At 44.1% G+C, this 18,843-nt stretch overlaps 1 protein-coding gene across 1 annotated transcript in view; it reads left to right on the forward strand.

The window, feature by feature from the left end:
* Positions 1-18,843, forward strand: part of Kalrn (kalirin RhoGEF kinase) — a 440,727-nt gene that overhangs the window by 32,071 nt on the left and 389,813 nt on the right. The gene's annotated exons all lie outside the window — the stretch shown is intronic.

Below are 18,843 nucleotides of genomic sequence, written 5' to 3' on the forward strand. Positions count from 1 at the left end.
CACATCTAAACAAGGGCTGAGGAAATAGTTACTGCGTGAGCTGCATCTCAGTCTCCTTTTGGTGGGAGGCATGCTGGCTGGTCAGTGAGGCCTCTAACTCCAGATCTGGGAAGCTCTTGGCAACCAGAGGAGTCTAGTGACTGCTCAGCTTCCATTTTTGTGATGGGGGTGGGGCAGAGTCTCTCCTCTGGCTCTGTGGGGTGACAGCTTGTCCCCAGGGCTGGTGCAATGGGCTGGTGCAATGGGCTGGTGCCAACTGAACTTGGGGCATAAAGCCAACTTGGGGCATAGAGCCACCTTGGGGCATAGAGCCACTTCTCACCACATTCCTAACCCCTGTGGCAACCCCCTGCATTTCCAATCTAGAGGAGATGGAGAGGGAGCCATGTTCTCTCCCAATTGAACATCCAGGGAGAAGGGATTCTATCTTACAGATAAGTCACAAGGCATTCACTTAATAATGGTGAACAGCTTTATGAATTCAAAAAAGTCACTTGGAAAAAGATATGTATACCAGAGTTTCTGTTCCAGGGCAGGTTGTTATTTAATAAAGGGGGTGGACACAAATGCTCATTTAATTATTACATTTGAAAACAAATTTATTGAGGTTTAGTTGATATAAGCTGCATATATTTAGGGCATACACATTGATGAGCTTGGACATGAACATACCCCTTGCCTCCAAAACCATCACCACTGTTAAGGTAACAGGCATAGCCACATCTACTCGTTTCTTTTTGCATGAAGCTCATTTATTTGTGCCGTACACCCTGCACTGTCCTAGACATAGCCCCTGTGTTTGGGAGTCCCGAGAGAGGAGGGAACATCACAGCTCAGGAGTGACAGGGAAGCTCTAATGAGCAATCTGTGGGAGTGCTGGGTAATACAGAGATGATCCAAGTAACGCATGATGTTTTAAAATGAACCACTGCTGCCTCTACCCAGTACCCTCTAGTCTATAACTAATGCGCCTGCCCTCCACTGTGTTCACAGAACACAGGCTGGGTCACTCCTCATTAGCCTGGCACAGATGACAGTTCTGTGCACAGCCATGTCTCACAGCCACAGTGGACACCCACAGCTGCAGTGGACCCCTACAATGAAGGTATCATTCCTGCAATCAGCCCATTACCAAACAGAAGGGACAGGCCTCTTCCCCGGGAGTGTCCTCTGTGGTAAATGGGGAGTGCATCCGGTGGACTCACTCTAGATGTGTCTTCAGGAAGCGGCGGGGGCGGGGGAAGCACACTGTGGAGGATCCTTCCTGGTATCCCCTTCTGGGTGCCTTGGGTGTCATCTTAGGATGGTAGAACTGGAGGGGACCTTGAAGTCAAAAAGTCTGCCTCCTACACACTGCAAAATCTCATCTCAGCTTTGTCATCTGATGACAGCCACTGTGACCTCACAATGTCCATCTACATGCTGATGCCAATGAGAAGCATCAGAAAATACTGACACTTCTGCACTGTTGGCCTTCTAATCCAGGTGCAAGGTCCCCCATTTTCCAGTCTGTAGGAAAGTAGCCAAGCTCAGAAGAGCCCCAGTGTATAACTAGACTGAACCGATGGGGAAACCCTTGTCCATTTGGTGTCTGAATAAAGGAGGCTATACTGATGTCCACCAGAAGGCTGCTTTTAGGCCAAAGCAAGGAGGATACTCCCATTTCCTACAGGAGAATCCCCTGCACAGCAAATAGAGCTGCCCAGTAGAGTTTCCAATATTAGAATCAGGCTTACCATTGTTTATACAGCATGTTGATTCGTTTCTTGTATAAACACAGACTTGGGAAATGCCAAGACAAGATCTTCATCAGTATGTTTGAGAGAGTATTTTGGTGCCCACTTTCCCATGGTCCAGGTATCCATCCCAAATGAAACCTCTTATTTGTTTTAGATGCTCAGAGGGGACTGTGGCTCTTGTGACTGCTATGCCTCCTCTTCCTGCATCATCCATGAGGAAGTCTCCCTTAGAGAATCTAATATTTAAATGCTTCCCTGTATATTTCTTTTTGCACAGTAAGACTCTTTTCACATCCCTGGTGCCATGGCCATTGGAAATGGAGCTACTGTGACCGGGCTTACAATTGCTCCTGGAATGACACTTATCAGTTAGTAGACCTTAGTTAGGCACATCTTTAGCGGCTAATCTTCAATTATGTTACCAATAAAACAAAGATAAAGAATTTGGACTGACTCAGTGTTTTTAACTTCTGCTTCCACACTGAGCTCTTGTCACATGCCATATTCTTCCTTTATGAAAATAGCTTTCATCAGGCAAAGTGGAGAGGCCAAGGTCATGATAATGGTAGTTGTAGTGTGGCAATTATGGAGGTGATGGTGATATACTTTTTTTTTTTCTTCTCAGTAGAACCCAGAGATACTGTACCACTGAGATACACTCTTAGCCTTTTTAATTTTTTTTTTTTTTTTTTTTGAGACAGGGCTTTGCTATATTGCCCGGGCTGGCCTCAAACTTGCCATCCTCCTATCTCAGCCTCCTGAGTCACTAGGATTACAGGTGTGCACCACTGCATCCAGCCAAGAATATTAAGTTTTAAGGAAGCCTATCTGAATCTCCAGAGCAGTTTGATGAAGTCCCCCTACCTCATTTTCTGATTCCTCCTCCTTTAAGACTTGCTACACTAAATAAATATCTAAGCCCTTTTACAGCTCAACAATTGTACACTAATTTTTGCTTTCTATTCTCCCCCGCTATCTTCAGTATGGTCTTCTTAGGATTGTTTCCTTGGAAGATTGTGAAAAATAAGAAACTTTTCTCAGAAAATAAAACCATAATCTCTTAAGTACTTTTCTACTTAAAAACAAACAAGCAAACAAAACCAGGCTTGCTGCCCAGGGTTGTTAAGAGAATGAAACAGGGTAATGTAGGTGCAGTGCCCTACACGATGCCAGGCCCCGCAGAACAGCTCCCTCCATGGTGGCTTCCCTTCCTTCTCCCTGCACTATTCCAGTCACGATTCACTCTTCAGTCACTGCTGCCTGCTAAGACCATGCAGAGTGTCACTGATGCTCTCTTCTAAATGAACTTGCTCCAAATAATTTTCAATTATCCCTAATGGAACAAAATTAAGAATTGATTTTTAAGAGAAGTTGGAAATTATGATGTAGTTTCATGGGGGTCCCACAGGTCACCAGGCTGTGCAGTGTCTGGGTAAAGCAGAGAAGAGCACATAGATCAAACCCGGGTCACACCTGATGGTCAGCATCGGAGGGTGGGGAGCCTCCACAGGGAAAGGACTCTGGAAAAACAATGTCCTTGATGTACCCACAGAGGAAAGTGATTCTTCCTAACATCTCAGGGGAGGTGATTGCACCTCTGCATTCACCTTCTACATCTGAGACACTTGTTACCTGCTTTGCATTACAGCTAATAGCTAAGAGCATATTTGTCTTTTTCTTTGCAAACCTCAGACCAGAAATTCTTCCTACAATCCATCATCTAAGGCATACATCTATGTGTTTTTATGTTCTTGGAAGTCTGTGCAAACAAAATAATGCTTTCATGTTAATTGCCAGAAAAATTTGGTACAGGAGACCACTGGGTGAAGGGCTCAATGGCAGGGAGAAGGCCACTGTGCTAAGGGCTATATGTGCTTTTGTGTTTTTTGAGGTCTGTATGTCCTGCTAGCCACATTAGCATTTCAGGACATCCCCAGGATGTCCCTGTCATTGGGCAAAGTATCTACCTCTGTTTCCTGCTTTCTCCCTCCAAGGTATTAACAGTTCTGATCACTCCCCAGAGCCTGAAGCAGGGCTCAAAGTCTCATCCTGCCTGGGGTAACTGGAACCAGTGGGGCCAGTTGTAGAGATTCCACTGCCTCTCCTTTTGCACTGAACTCTGGCCCACTGTCTCTTTTCTTCCCCATACCTCCAACCCCCATGCCCATGAGCCAGCAGTAAGCACGATTCCACAGTCATTTGTCAAAGTGAAGTGCCTTTGTAGAAGTTACAATACATAATATGTTTGTGAATGTCAGCTTCCAAAATGTTCTCACACCCATGACCTTAAGAGGTTTTCTGGTCCAGCCCTTCCTTTTACGTAGAACACTTTAACTTAGATCAGAGACCCACCCGAAAGTTGCCAGTTAGTGGTTCATTATTTGGGTCTCTTATTTGCCTTATGTGGTAGGCCAGGTGGGCTTGGATATGAACATCATTTTGCAGATGGGAAGGACACCACGGCTGAGATTTGGTGAGGTTGAGGGCTAGGGAGGCAGTGTTAGAAAGTAGATCCTCTGAGGCTGGTGCTTATCCTCTCTCCCCAACATATACCATGCCTTTGCTGTGCAGAAAAAAACAGCATCAAGTGCCAGCAACCTTGGAGGTGGCTAAAGCGTCTGGTGGTGTAACAGAGAATAGGGGACCACTGACATGTGTCCTTACCACTGATGTTTAGGGCCATAACCGGTCTAACCTCCAGAGGGGTATGCCAAGTCTCAGCATGATTCAGTTGCTTGAGCCTCTCCAGTTGGGAGGGAGGCTTCAAAGAGAGCTGAGACCTTCGGAAAGGCCAGAAGGGCAAGGTCTTTACTGGGCAGCTTGTAATTTCCTGCTTTTTTTGGAGAAAGGCTCTAGTGCCCTCTTGTTCCAAGCCTCCCGCCTCCTACAGAGGCTGAAACCACTGAACTGCTCCACCTCCTGTTGACTGGGCTCAGGGTGAGGAAATGTGTCTATACCCCGCCCCCCTGACACAGAACACAGTGTCCTGAATTATTTCCAGCCTGCTGGTCCTGGGAATCTCTACTTACTTTTTCTCATTTCCTCCCCTTGAACATTAGAAACATTAGATTCCAAAAATAATCCAAGTCACAATGTTCTGCAGGCTGTATGTGTGAATGTTTTCCCCCAAAGCTGTTTTTCTCCCTCTTACATCCTTTCTCCCTCTCCTTTTTTCCCTTGTCTGCAATTCAGTCCCATTTGGATCCTGAGATGAGCAGCCTGGTTGAGGAGTGTGGGTGTGGAGAACAGCATGGAGCAAGGGTTGGAAGGAATGCTCAGGTTGAGGAGGCGTGGCTCCTCCCACGATGCTCTCAGGAGGCTGGAGGGCACCTATACCCGAAGTACCCTGTGTGAAGAGTCTGCCTAGGTAGCCTCCACTTGTGAATGGAGCATGGAAGGAAAATATGATCAGAGATAAAATGTGTGTGTATGTGTGTGGTGGGGGTGGGGCACAGGGCAGGAACTGAGGAACATTGACTGACTCATTCATAAACAGTGTGTTGACTATACCACCAGATCCTCCTTTGCCAGCTGCTGGGGACCGTGTCCCTCTACACTTATTCCAGGCATTGGATGGGGGATAGTGTAGGGACAATGATGTAATTCTGGATACCTTGAAAGAAAGAGGTAGCTTAGAAATAGTAACCACTCCAGTGGTTGGAACATGGGTGGGTTAAGATATCAAAGTCTCTGTTACTTACTGGGCTGGGGTTAGGACTAGAAAAGGAGGTCAATGTGCATAGGAGAGAGAGCAGAAGGTGGTTCAAGGGAGAAGGAAAAAAAAAGCATGTCAGCTCTTCAGCTCTGCTCCAGAAGGAGAAATAGAAAAATGTCTTAGGTAATCTTTTTGAAGAATGAAGCTCATTCCAGCACAATTCATAAAGTGAAACTGAGTCTCTATTTAAGTTTAGGAGCATCTTCAAAGTTTCTTTCCTGGCGTTTCTCTTTGAATAACCCAGTCTCCTTCCTTTTCTTCACCTTTACCCTACTCTCCTGCTTCCTTTCCCATTTGTGACCTTTCTGGTTCCTGCCTGTACTTACCCACCCTTTCTTAACATCTGTTTTCTCTGATCTTGTTGCTGGGCCTCCCTTTGCCTTCCTGCTCCTTCCTTAGCCTGAGCAAAGGAGGAGCTCTCTGTGTAGCTCAGGCCTCCCGTGGAGGGCAAAGAGCACAGGCCAGAAAACCCAGCCAAGGCTTCTAGAAAAAACTCTGGTGGCTTGGGAATCCTGGAGGCCTGGGTTTGAATCTTAGTTTGGTCACTTGCTAACTGAGTGAACATGGCCAGTTCATTCTCTCTGAGCACCAGTTTATCTGTGAGATGTAGATGTTAAATGTATAATGCATCTGGTATATTAGAATTCAGTAAGTTTGCATAGACAGATTTGAGTTTGCCCATGCATCTAGATAAGCAGAGTCCAGAGTAGGAAAAATGCAAATTGGAAGATGGCAAGAGCCAGTCCTTACCACAGTGGTTACTATTTCTTTAAAAAAAAAAAAAAAAAAAAGGAGGCTTTCTTGTGGGGATAGGGAAGGAAAGCAGGATGCCTCATTCCCAACAAGGATGCCAGAGTGGACAGTGGGCAGCATGTGGCAGCAGAACTTGGAAGTGAGGTAGGGACCAAGTGACTGAAGAAACCAGGATGGGATCTTGAAAAGGAACTTGTTAATGGACACTAGCCATTAATAGGTCTATTGCTGGCAGAGAGATGGAAGCGTGTGACTGCTAGCATCTTAGAACACTGTTGCTGAAGATGGGTCAATTGAATAAATGCCAGGCCCCATGCTAGGATGGGCAAATTGGAAGATGGGCAAGAGCCAGGCCTTACCACATGGAAGCAGAGGGCACCAGCAAACAAATCACCATTGCGAGGTAAACTCCCAAAGGTGTCCAGTGGCTGCTCTGGGAACAAGATGGGGAAATATTCAGCCAGAGTTGGGATTCAGGAGAAGAAAAAGAGTGTGAGCAGAGGCACTGCTCTCCAGAGTGCAGGCTGTGTTCTGGTGAAGCTGGGGCTCAGGCTCCTGTGAGGAACAGTGCAGGAGGGTAAGACCTATGCCTTGCTGGTTACCAGGAGCCAGAGCACAACAGAGGGCCAGCAGTCTACCACACAGCCAGGGGACCACTAGGACAACTGGATTCTGATGAATGGTTAAGGCCCTGCCAGGAGCATCTGACAATCCCAGCAGTTTTGAAGGTCTAGTTCTTTATCCAGGTCAGGGTTCCTTTAAAGCTCTCCTGACTAGCCTGCATGCTTCAGAGTCGAGGGGTTGAGGACACCACAGCTTTGTGAAGCAGCCTGTGCCACTGTCACACAGCCCCAGTTGTTAGAAGGGCCTCTTGCTATTAGGCCAGCAGCCCTCTTATGATTTGGGGATGATCCTCATGGGCCATCTCCATCTTCCCTAGATGAAGTCCTGTGAGTTCTTTCAGGCTGTTTTCACTGACTTGGGCTCTAGATTCTTCACTGTGGCCTTCCTGGGGACAGTTTTTAAAATATGATGGGTTGAGAAGGTCTGCTCCTCTCTTGGTCCTGCTTGTAGAGGTGAGGAAAAGAGATTGTGTGTGTAGGTATTGCTGCTTTTCATAGCTGAGTTCAGCCAGTCAGGGACCCCAATAGCCTCCTGCGAAGAGAATGATGAGTTCTCACTCAGAGTGCCACGTGTGAGGGCTGTCTTCTCATATGTAAGCACAGGGAGGCATTTCCAGTACGAACATGTTATATGAACAGGTTTCTGATGCCCAGGTCAATGGTGTTCTCCATTCCTCAGGGAAAAGTGTAACTCGGGGGTACCTATTGTTCTAGTCCTATCCCTGGGTCCCATGGATCTTCTTTGGTCATTCCCAAGCTCAGCCCAAACCTCATGGCCTTATCTTGGAAAGAGCCATAAAACTTGGGGTGAAATGCATAAAAGCATATTAATTCCATGCTGGAGATCTGCCTCTAGCTGGAATCCCAGAAGGCTTTAACACCACCTTGCCCTCGTTCTGTGTTCCCTGAGAAAACCTACTGTCTTTCTTCTTTGCTCAAACACTTAACCCCTCCTTAATAAGACTTTTCTTGAATAAGAAAGCTCCACTGTATGTGTGTGTGATATGGTAAGAAAAGACATTCCCTTACCTGGTACAGAGGAAAAATAGGCATTTGGTGTCCTGCACAAAGATCAGGTGACTGGCTGGTCCCACCTCAGGATGACTGTCCTGTCCAAGATTCCCCTGAGAGCTGAGTTTGTCATGAGGTGTAAAGGGAAGGTACAAGCCAGAAGGACCTAGAAAGGGGAGTGAATTCAGACTTGGGCATCCAGTTTCTGTCATTGAGGACGTCTTCTTTTGGTCTTTGCATCTATCTTCCCTGCTTAGTTATACCAACCCCTTCCACTTGGAATGCCTCTTCCACTGTTTCTGCCCAGTGACACCCTGCTCCAGCTGAAGGTCTGGCTTAGAGGCTACTCTCCCCACTCTTCCTCAACTCTAAGCATCTACCTGCAGCCCTTCCCCAGCCCCCTCATGTTGGCCCTGTTCCATCCTCTGGTCTTCTAGCTATATTCTCAAAAGCCTGATTTTCCCAATTATATGGAAAATTCCTTGAGGTCAAGGCCAGTAACTTCCATAGCTCTGGGTTCCAGAAAGGCACACAGTCAACATCAAATAAATGGTGGTCCAAGGTACAATCTGCTGCCTGATAGAGCTCTTGAGCTTTCGTGCTGGCACAAGAGCGCCACCTAGTGATGAGTGGTTCAGGGGATACTTCTCACGTCCTCACTGTTCAAAACTGTGGTTTCTTCAAGTAGTGGAGGATTGCAGGCAGGGACCTGGTTCTTTTTAGTGAATCCAAGTGAGAGCAGGTCAGGTGACAGCAGGAGTGTAAAAGAGAACTGCATACCCTGGACATGCTCCAAAGGAAGGAAAATGGGACCAGGTGTCAGACTGAATGCATGGCCTTCATGGTTAGGACCATGGCAACAGGATAGGAGTGAAAACAAATCCCCAAAATGTTTTGGAAGAAGGATGGATAAACAAATGAACTTCAAAATGTAATTTCTTTTAAGGCACAGGAAGGTGAGAGAAGTGCTTATCCAGAGTATTTACCTTACTGTGTGTTATGGGCTTGTTGCACTCCTGCCTCACACTCTGGATGACAGGCACTGTCTGAACACAGGAGTTCACTTTAGTCCTGTTAGTCAAAAGAGGAGTGAAAAAAGGTGTTAAAAGAGGAGTGATCTGGCTAAGCAAGTTCTTCAAGCTCTGCAGGGATGCTTTGCCAAAGAGGGGTCTGGAAGCCAGAAACATGACCAAGCATCTTCTTGTAGGCCCAGCTCCCTGCAGGGTGCCTCACCTGCCTGCACCCCATTGCTGAGGCTGCCTCTGGAAAAGGGGGCAGGGTGCATGGTCCTCTTCCTTCACCCTTCAGGGTCAAGCCCGCCTCTCACATCTTCCTCTCCTCCCAGGGAGGGCAGCCTCCTCCTTAGCCCATGCAGTCTTGTTCCCAGATGTGCAAGTGATTGGCATAGCCGATTTTAGGATGCGTAGGAGGACTGGATGAGAACATCCAACAGACACTCCATTTTTGCAGTAACAATAATTTATTAAGTGTATCCTGTATGCCAGGAATAACCATTAGTTCATCTAAACCAATGTGCCAAGGGCCAGGTCTCAGTGGATGCCTAAATTTACTTTGGGTACTATTTTCTCAGCATGGATTAAATAAGATTTGACCTCTTCAAGTCTACATTTTGGAAAGTGAATGAAATACTTTCCCTCACTCTGTTCCTGAAAATATTTTATCAGTATTTGTGGTTTAAATGGAAGGAATTTGGCCATTCAGAGCCAATACCCTGGGGCTGCCTGGGCTGACTCCTGGCTTGGCTGGTCCTGCTTCTGGTCGGCTTGACTTATTGGCTCCTGGATAACTGTTTGTTCCCCACAGGAGTATGTATATATCTTGCCAGTGCTGCAGGAAATTCAGACCAACCAGGAAAACAGACTGGAAATCAAATGCAAAAAACAAACAAACAAAACCCCCATATTTAAAGCCTGAAAAATATTTATATTAATAATGGTCTTGGTGAGATTTTTTTTTTCATTGCCTCCCATAGCATGAGGAACAGGAGTGAGGAGAGAGGTCTTTTAAGGCTCAGCCTGTGCGTGTGCTTCTCCAGGCAGAGCTGGGCTGGCTCATCGTCAAGAACAGGGTGTGATTTTAGCACAAAGTTTTGCAGCCTGGATTTCTCTAATCAGAAAACAGCTACTTTCTGTGACTGCTGCTGTATCCTGTCTGAACCAGGGGAAGTGGGAAGGAGCTAGCAGGCATTCTAGGTCTGCTGTGCATCATGCTCATGCTCAGCACCTTTATGTATCACCATCCTCATCTTTGCCCCAGACACTGCAGGGTTGGAAACAGTATGGGGAGGGGAAAGGAGGTGGAGGGTGTGGAGGCAGAGACGAGGAGTCTGTGCTAGTGATTTTGTTTTGTGATATCGGGCCTAGCTTAGACTCCTCTTTGCAATAAGGTGTGCTTGTGTCTGTCTGTCTGTGTCTGTCTTCCTACCTGTCTGTCTGCCTGTCTCTGTGTAGACACTCAGTTCAGGGCTAAACGCAAATCTAATCTTATCCTCCTAGTCAGTGGTTCCCTATTGCTACTGGATAAAGGCCAATTCTTTGCCTTGCAGCTTCAACCCTTTAAGACCTGGTTGTTCCCTATCTCTTCTTGCTGTTGCTTTAAGCCCCCAGGCCTTTGCTCAAGGGATTTCCTTTCATTAAGTTGCCCTCTCTGGGACTGGCTTATTTTGCTTAGCATAATATTCCCCAGCTCTTTCTCTGGTATGTGGATTCTAATTCACAATACGCTGGGGGAGGGGGACTAGGGAGAAATAGTGGTACTTTGGATTAGACAGAGGGGAATGAAAGGAGGGGGTAGGAGGGTAGGAAGAATACTAGAATTAATCAGACATTATTACCTTATGTACATATATGACTAACAACCAGTGTAACTACATCTTGTACAAACAGAAGAATGAGAAGTCATACTCATTATGTATGATGTCAAAATGCATTCTACTGTCATGTGTAACTAATTAGAACAAATTTAAAAAATTTAAAAAGATGCCCTCTCTATCTACTCCTTCATCTCTCTAAATCCTGTTGTCTTTCAAATGTTGTTCAGATGTTGCCACTTTCTGGAAGCCAGCCATGTTTTTCTCTACATTACCTCTACCAGATTAGACCAAAGGCTCTCTGCTGTCAGCCTACAGTATGCCTATACCTCATACAGCACTTTCTACATTTTGTTGAAATTAACAGAATAGTGAATGCATTTGTCTCTCTGCTAGATTGTGGCTTTAATTTTTCATTATCAGTTTTTAACCCAACATGTGGGGTTAAAATATGTGAGGGCCAAAGAAGTGAATAAAATACCATTCATGAGTACATGTCTATCTGGGTCGGGATGCTTTGGGATGCAAGAAACAGAAAACTGGACTGAAACTGCTTTAATATCAATACCATTTCGCAGTTGAGGTGGACATTCAGAGGCAGCTTGAGCTTCAAGATCGATGACTCAGTGCAGTGAGCCTGTTCTTATGAACCCATTCTCTTTCCAGCTCACTCTTTTGCCAAGAGCTTCATCCTGAGGCTGTTTCCACTCATGAGTGCCCGGGGTGAAGAGCAACGGCTTCATTGTTTCACCTAGTGAGGAAGGTAGAGAGAGAAGGAGGGAGAAAAGGAAGGAGAGAGAGATGCATAGACACTGGCTTCTCTTTCCTAGAAACCCCAAGCAAATCTCTCCTCAGTTTCATTAGTTCATGCTGGCTAAGACCTGCCCATCTCTGAACCAGCAAACAACAGAGGAGCAAAATTATGATGGGTTTGAACAAAAGACCTGCAGTGAAACGGACTTTGGGATTCTAGGTAGCAGCAGCAGCCTTGGAAAGTAAAGGGTGTATTTCATAATTATTTGAGGAAAGAAATGAGAAGATAGTCTCCGGGGGATGGGATGAAGAGTGATAGGAGAAGGTGATAGTTTGGATAGAAGAGACACAGCAGCTTGGGATGTAGGTGGAACATCAGGAGCACATTCTTGTTGAGTCCGTAGGCACCATATGTACACAGTGAATCCACAGACGACATGTGACTAGAAATAGTCTGAGATTTATGTGGTGTATATTTGGGAAACAATTTAATAACAGTTTAAAAGCATGGATTTTGGAGTCATGCAAACCTAGATTTCAGTGACCTTTACCAAGTGACCCTGACCAAGTTACTTGATTTCTCTGGATTTATTTCTTCACCTAGAAAAAGATGGGGGTAATGGCATCTGTTACTTCTTAGGACTATTACAGAATTGAGGTAACATGTGAAGAAAGCTTACCATGTATACCCTGGCACATATTTATTGTTGCTGGTTACCTGAGAAGTTATAGCTAGAGGGTATCCTAAAACAGGAGATTGTATGGGATGTAGGTTCTGATGGACACTAGATTCTAAATTTATTTTCATCACTTAGAAGCTGTATGAGAGTGGGCAATTTACTTCACCTGTTACAGTCATCCCTCAGCATCCATAGTGGATTGGTTTCAGGAACTCCTGAGGATACCTAAATCTGAGGAAGCTTAAATCCCTGTATAAAATTACAAAATATCTGCATATTTTCTACAAACACCCACCCAAATACTTTAAGTCATCTCTAGATTACTTATAATACATAAAACAATGTAAACACTATGTGAATACGTGTTACAAAACATTCTTTAGGGAATACAGACAAGGAAAAAAAGTCTATACTTTTTGGTACAGGTACATTGTTATTTTTTTTCCCCAAATATTTTTATTTCACAGTCCATGAATCTCTGAATTCAAAGCCTTGGATATGGAAGGCCAACTGTATATTGAATATTTACAAACTTGAATATTTACCCTATTTAAGATGAAATCAAATAGGGTAAATTAAATGATGCCTTAGTGTGGCATTATTACAAGAGCTATGTGACATAAACTATGGACGTGCTGGCACAGGGTTAGGCACGTGAAGTAGAAAATACCATTGGTGTTGTACAAGTGTTGAGCCTGCTTGAACTTTCATACAGACAGGATCTGATGAACGAAGGGCAGAGGGCTAAGGTCTGGTCTTTAGACTGTCACTGGGAGGCTGTGAGGGACACAAAGGAAACTTTGGAAGCAAGTTCAGATCAGTCCTTATAGGATTGGAGGATTGGTGAACTTTAAGATTCGAGCGTTCCTATCATTTTTGTCATGCTGCAACTAGACATGAGGTGTCAAGGGAGGAGAGTTTGAATGTGTGAAAATACTGGTTCCTCTGAGAGAATTTGATATTGGGTGTAGACTGTGCAAGTGGGAGAGAAGCTCATCATGTCTACAGCCAGATGGCCTGTCATGGACGATGACCTGGCCTAGAGGGCCAGCCAGGGTAGACTGTCAGAAATGATTGTACCCCATTCTGATGTGAGATCATACTGCTGTAATCCAGAACACGGCAACTAGAAGGTGCCTGACTTTCATTGTGGATGTAGACTTACGAAAGTATTAAAGCAGACCATATTGCAAGGGCTCAAGGAAGAAACTGATGGAGGAAAACCAAGGGAAGCAAAGGCAGAACACACTTCAGAAAGATGGAAGATGAAGGGCAGGAGAGACTGAATAAATCTTGAGCTCCATGGAAGGTATAGCATCAAGCTTAAGAGAATTGTCACTAGATCTAGACCTCCTGGGTTCAAGTCTCTATTCTGCCACTTGGCAGTGTGACTCTGGACAAGTTAATTAACCTCTCTCTGCCTCAGTTTTCTAATCTGTAAATGGAGATGATATTGTAAGTTAATATTTAGGTGACTATTATGAGGATTAAGTAGTTACCATAAGTACTTAGATCAGTGACTGGCACGTAGTGCACATTTAATAAATATTAACTGGTATAATCATTATTGCTACTATTATTGCTAATGCTGTTATAGATAGAAACTGCAAATGAAAAAGGATGGAGGAAGGGAAGACAGGGAGAGATACAGTGCTGTTGTCTGTAACACCGACCAGTGAGTCTTAGTCATCTTAGTCTCAATTAAATGTTCAGGCTTATAAGATCATGAGGGCCACCTTTGGTGATGACCTTCTGAGAATGACATGAGATGAGATCCACAGCTCGCCAGCAGAGCTGTTCTTGCAGCAGACCAGCTTAGGTGCAAAGCATTATTGCAGCTTTAAAAATCTATGTCCATGAGAGCCAATATGTCTTATAATAACTCCATCGGTACAACTTCCAGGGTCCCTGCAAAGGACAGGGCAGTTCCAAAAGTCACCACACTCAGGAAAGCCCAAGGTATAGTATTCCCATCACGTATTTATTTTTCCTTTGTAATTCCTCTTACTCCTGATTGTCAAACTCTACTGGACTGTTTTTTACCATTTTACCATGATTTAATAATGTGTTGGCCCATACCATCTTTATCTGTTGTCAAGGAAACAGAACTTGGATGTTAACTGCAGGTCAGATTACCATGCAGAAGGGGATAGGGCTTTAGTAACCCTTTGCTCACAGTGGGACATCTGTCTGTGTAACAGAGAAATTAGGACTGTTCTAGATTATGAGCACTATGTGTTCTCATGGATGTTGAGATTTAAGAGATTTGGGTGTAGAAAGTGAAAGAAATATGCTATGAGGTTGACAGGCCAGAGACACAGATGGGTTCGTGAAATTGTTTGGCATCCTGGCTGATTACTGAGCATATATACGAAGATGGTGTCCCACAGGTAACCAGGCTGAGCTCCCTGGAGCAGACAAGATTTATGACAAAAACCAGAACAGCTTCTCTTTATACAATATATAAAAGTATGTAGGCCGACATGCCAAATACATAAAGGTAAACAGGCAGAGCCCAGAGCACCCTCTCTCCTTCAGTAGACATTTATCACACCTATGGCCTTTAGGCTCGTGTCCCAGCTGCCTCCCCTGCCTGTATTGCTGATGGCTTCAGAACCTGGGATCCCTGACAGTCTGCAAGACATGCAGGTACAGGAGGGACAACGTGTGAACACTCTGCAGTGAGGAATTCTTAGAACTTGGGAACTAGGTATACATTTTAAGTGAGTCCTAAAGCCTCACCTCCCCCCATTTGGAAAAGCAGAAAAGTTCATTCCTAGGAGAGTGGATAGTTGAAAACCAGGGTCCTGAACTATAACATACACATGAGATCTGTGCATTGCCCTGTTTGCACAAGGTTGACACACAGGATCAGTTGGAGTTTCTGTGAAAGCAGAATTGTGAAGTCATGGAAATGTGCCTTTGGTTCTCACCTGCTTCTATTTTTAGGGCTTCTCTCCTTTTGTCTAGAGCCCCTCTGCCACCTCATTTAAGGTTCCATCTCTGGGTCATGCTCATAAAGATCCTATTGAGCTGTTTATCCAGGATACACTAATTCCAGGAGGGATTACAGGAAAAAAAAATTTATAACAGTTATCTCTTATGTGAAAAACTGTTAGGGGTCAAAGGGACTGAGTGTCTAATAGCAAAATATAAAAAAGTGGGGGGTGGTAGAGAGGGTGGGAGAGGGGAATTTGGGAGCAAGGCAGGAAGCAGTGAGGTCTTATAAGGCACAGATCTTTACTTGAGATCCTTGCTCTATGGTCATACCACCCAGGAACAGCAGGAAGGCACCAGAGTCCTTAGGCAGAACCCTGAGAGAGTGTTCAGGCCTCCGAATTTTGTGTGGGCAAAGACACCCACAGGGCCTCTGAGTGTGTGGTGGATGGGTACCTGTGGACTGTGGCTGTGTAGCACTCTGTGGTCATCCTGGTGGTGCCTTTTTATGGGAGTGTTTATATAGAAGCTGCAGGTGTGATTCTCATTAGCCTCTGTGACTTTTTACAACTATTGTGACTGTGACTGCCACAACTTTAAATCCACACCTTTCAGTTCTGTGATTTATATAAAAACATTTGGGTAATATGTGCAATAGAGTATACTCATTTATGGCTTTAAAAAATCCATCATGAGGGCTGGGGTTGTGGCTCAGTGGCAGAGCGTTCGCCTTGCATGTGTAAGACCTTGGGTTCAATCCTCAGCATCACATAAAAATAAATAAGTGAAATAAAGGTGTTGTGTCCAACTACAACTAAAAAATAGATACTTAAAAAAAATCCATCATGTATGTAGTACTATACAAAGCATTTTCCTATTACCTTTTTTGACTCTCCCTTTTGCACTAAGGTTTAAATAGGGTAAATCGTTTCCCCCATTTTACAGATGAGGTTCAGATCAATGATAAAATTTGTCAACATTTATGCAGCAGCCTGTACTGATCTGAATTTATACTCTAGCATTCATAAGTTTTATTTCAGAATTGACTGGACACCTTGTTTCCCAGACATAACAAGGTTCACCTGCACAGATGGTGCTGGTGCCCTACAGGGTACAAGCTCTTATGGATGGGTCACAGCAGGGAATACATTGGGCACCATCCCAGCTGATACTGAGCTGTGCATATGTAGGCAAAGGAAGTCCACTGGCTATCTTTTGTCCTCTTAGTTCATCAAAGCTGAATATCAACATTTATAAAACCAATGTAATTTGTAATTAAAGAGAGTATAAAATACTAGCCATAGATACTAAGGTAGTTTAAAAGTTAAAAATGTAAATCAGATGCTACCATTAAAGTTAGGAAATAAAGATCTTTACTTAATATGTTTGCTCTATGAAAGAGTTTATGCTTCATTAAAAAAGAACAATAATAACCTTTTAGCTATCCCCATCTTTAAAAGAAAAAGGAAGAAAATGTTTGCTTATTTTCCTAATTTGCATTTAAATAGATTCCTTTAACATTCACTATTTATTAAAAAGCAAGCTTGTATATATTTTTACTGAATTTAAGCCAGCATAAGAAAATTACTTAGCTTAGTTAAAAATAAAGTATAAAAAAATACCTCAAGTAGTTCACATATAACATCTGTCTTCTTAATGAGACAAAACTATGTTGGTTTCAGACAAAAAGATTTAATTTCATTTTTTAGACATGAACTTTTCTCTTGAAGAAATTTTTTGGTTATATTTCAACATTTGTAGCATCTCAAAAAAAAGAAATATATCCAAAAAATTGAAAACACTATGAAGAATTATTTTAGATTTGTTTTTGCTTTCCAACTTTGGGTCAGCCTAGTTCAAGGTCTTCCAGTGAGCCAAATTCAAATAGATTAAACCATCAAGTATCCCAACTGGAGGGAGCTTAGAAAGGGTCCACTTCTCTGTACATTAGCAACCATAGAGCCTATGCCCAACTCTCCTGCTCATTCATTCATCCTTTCAGTAAGTATATGTTAAAAAAAAAATGGAGCTGTTTGAATTGGCTGCCCTGGAATCCTGTAGCTCTTCCTGATGGGGTAGCAGCAGAGGCTGCAGTGACACAGATTGGTGAGTGGATGGCCCCAGGTGAGGAAGAAGGCTTTCCTTGACTGAAGCACAACAGTGCCTCCCCAGCCGCTTTTGGGAGGGTAACTGACTCTGACTCGTGGAGCCCAGTCAGAAGAGGTCTTTAACAGCCCCAAGAGCAGGAAGCCAGACAGTCCTAAGAGCCTGGCTCACTGACTCTGTGATTGTGGCACTGGGTAGAATGAATGAATCGTAGGCTCTGGGCTTCTTGTCTCTGAACCTCTTTCCCTGTCTGTGAAGAGGGCATGATAATACCTGTGGGGGAGCTGTTTTGAGCATACATGTGAATGGACATTTTGAACTTAAAAGCACCCAACAAATGTCAGAGCAAAGACTAAGAAGGTGCTTTCTCTTGCTATAAAACGAAGCCAGTTTTCTCACTGACATTTTTCCCCCCCAAAATTGGAAATGTTGTAAGTTACAGCAAGAAACATACTTTCTGATCTAGGAGACTCAATAAAACTTTTTTATTTTGAATGAAAAAAAAACCACACATCTATAGGTTTCCCAACTAAACCTATTGTATGCCAGGGTACTCACTATCCCTTGCAAACCAGGAGCAGCCCAGAAATGAAGTGACTTGCCCATGCTGTCATGGGGAATTGGTGACACAGCCAGGCCTGGAATCCGTCTATTTCTCATCTCACTTGACTGCACACACACTTACATGCACACATGTGTCTCTGTAGTCTGTTCCATTGAATGCAGAAATGTCAGTAACCCTTGTGGACAGTGGGTCTCCCAAGGATGGGAATTATATACAAGTAGGTAGCAAGTGTATATCCAGAGAAGTCTTATAGTTGTCCCCTAGGAAGCAGTCATCTTGAAGAAACCCTGATCCTGATATTGTATCACAGGATATCAGTCCCCAAAGCAGGTCTTTTTCTCTCTGCTTGAATCATGTGCCACTTTTTTAATAGTATTACCTCCTGAACATACAACTTTGTCAGAATGCCTGGCTACCAGTGAGCAAACTCGTGTGCTCCAAAGTAGATCATGGAACCAGGTGGGATGGGATGGGTGCAGACCTCTTTCTGTAAGGAGCTGATGCAGTGAGGTGTATGGTTTCCACTCCACTCTCTCCTGTAGTTGAGTTCATTTTACATAGCCTTCCACCTCACTTGGCCTATGTCCAGCCCTCCCTGCTCTGTAGTCCAGCAGGAACCTGGTGCCTAGCAATCTAATCATTCTGGTGCTAGCCCATAACTCAGCTGCTTATTTGCATATCTAAATAGTCATTTAACAGAAAATTCAGGGAAGGTCACTTCTGGGCCAGTGAGATATCCAAAAAAGGATATAGAGTGAGTGCTTTTCATCACAAGTTCCAAGGACTTCAGACATTTCAGATTTTCATTAACTTTATTGATTCTTTTGTCAATAAGGAAAAGTGATGAGAAATTGTTTTGAAATGGGGTCAGGAGGCAGGGTTTTAAAGATCAAAAACCACAGAAGGAGAATGCACTAAACTCCTGAGACACCTGTCTTCCTTTCCCCCTTGTCCTTAATACTTAAAGAAAATATAAATCCCTGACCTAATGCCTGCGATGTAGCTTGGCTGTGGCTGGTGGACAGTGAATGGTGTATGCAGCACAGGAATCGACCCAGCCTCTACTGGAGACCAGCCTGGAACAAATCTTCTGCCAGGAGAAAGTGAAGGATGATACTTTTATCCTCTCTT

This window comes from Urocitellus parryii, chromosome 2 (assembly GCF_045843805.1).
Source record: "Urocitellus parryii isolate mUroPar1 chromosome 2, mUroPar1.hap1, whole genome shotgun sequence".
Classification (NCBI taxonomy): Eukaryota; Metazoa; Chordata; class Mammalia; order Rodentia; family Sciuridae; genus Urocitellus; species Urocitellus parryii.